The sequence below is a fragment of the Olea europaea genome, unplaced genomic scaffold (genome assembly GCF_002742605.1).
Source record: "Olea europaea var. sylvestris unplaced genomic scaffold, O_europaea_v1 scaffold1502, whole genome shotgun sequence".
NCBI classification, from domain to species: Eukaryota; Viridiplantae; Streptophyta; class Magnoliopsida; order Lamiales; family Oleaceae; genus Olea; species Olea europaea.
This window is the reverse complement of record NW_019232593.1, coordinates 101791-103640: the sequence shown is the minus strand read 5'-3', so window position 1 is coordinate 103640 and position 1850 is coordinate 101791.

Sequence of the window (1850 nt, the reverse complement as noted above, 5' to 3'; positions counted from 1 at the left end):
GTCTAATAAAAAATATATATGTATAGAAGATAAATTGGGCCATTGAAGTTGCGCCTAGACAAATTGGAAAATGACTCCATTCTAATGTTTTATTATTGATTGAGTCTAGTATTAAATGGAGTCAATTTTAATGATTATTTTGTTGCAGTAACTTAGATTCGGTTGACTTTTATTCTGGGTTGAGATTAACATAGCGAGAGGGAGATTTCAGTTATAAATACAAGTTACGCATGCGAATGATGGAGAGGGTTTCACAGAGTTGACTTGACATCGATCATTCAATTGAATTGATCCAATTAATCAAGCAACCTCTACTTGAACTTTGACACGATCCGTCCCGAATCATCCTAGTGGACCCGAAACGTGACGTACATCGATGATAGATGCTGATTAGATGTCAAATCTATCACCAAGGCTAACTATGAGTTATTTAAAAAAAATGCAACAAAATCAAATGCTTATATAAAATATAATGCGATGGGCTCAAAATATTTAATTCGTACTTCATGAATATGAGTTATAATATTCAACATGTTGTGTGGCTCTCATTCCGAAACCCTTAGGCTCTTTCAACTAAAAAGAATCAATTATTACCTGTAGGAAAAATCGTGGGAAAATACATAAGTTGATAGCTCAGTGAGTGGAGAAGTTCGAAAATAATTATACTTTTTCAATTTTACATTTCTATTGAAAATCAAGTTCATATCATTTAATAATTCACAAGATAACTTTATGTAATTATAACCAAAAGTGAAATATTCACATAAGGTCGTAAAATATCATCTCAAAATCATGATATAACATCAGCTGATAATCATGCTATAATTTCATCACATCAAATGTGCTGAAAAAATTCACCAAAAATGTACCCACTGACTGAAATATATAATCCGCCTCTCGGGTTAAGAACTTTCGCCACAGGCATTTGGCTCCTCCATGAACGAAAGTCGATCTCAAAGACCTCTCATAATCAATTCTAAAACACGGCCAAAGCCCATCAGTGAACTATATGTACACGGTCGAGACCCCTTCATCCCCAGTCCAAGACCCCTCACTGTAGTATAAAACAAAGCCAAAGTCTCTCAGTGAACTAGAAGAAATATATAATCACGGGTACTTTTCTGGTTGATCTCAAAATCATATCTCATATCCCAATTCACAATGTACTGTATACAATCTTTAAAATTCACATATATCATAATAAAAGATATTTCCATAATAACCATATAATTCGAACACATAATTGCACATAATTGCACATACTTTAACAATATACTTAATTTATAAATACTTTAAAAATATTTATATTTTTCCACTCACAGTACTATGTTCTCAAAATCAACCCAGTTGGTAAGCTGTTTTGATGTTAGTATCGTCGCCTGAAATACGATATAATTTTTAAATAAACAATTAATTATTTTAAATAATTTCAATAATTAAATATGCAATACCCAAACTTAATTATTTCACGTTTGGACGATTTCTACAGTCTCTTTAATAACTAAAACTAATTTTTCTTTCATCTTACTCAATTTAATAGTTTATTACAATTAACTCCTTCAATAAAATTGAATTTAATTTAACAATCTAACAACTATAAAATCAAACATAACTTGATAATAAGTAACTTTTATTTACCTTTCAAAATTAAGGAATTCAAGCCTAGTAATGTAGATAATTTATTTTCTAATAATATAGGCAAACTTTCCTCCTTTTTTTTCACTCTCTTCTCCTTTCTTCTTTTTTTTTTTTTCTTCCTCCTTTTTCTTCCTTTTTCTCTCTGGTACGTTTCGTGTTGGGTGTGTGTTGTGTGTGTCTTTTTTTTTTTTTTGGATAATGGTTTTTTGAAA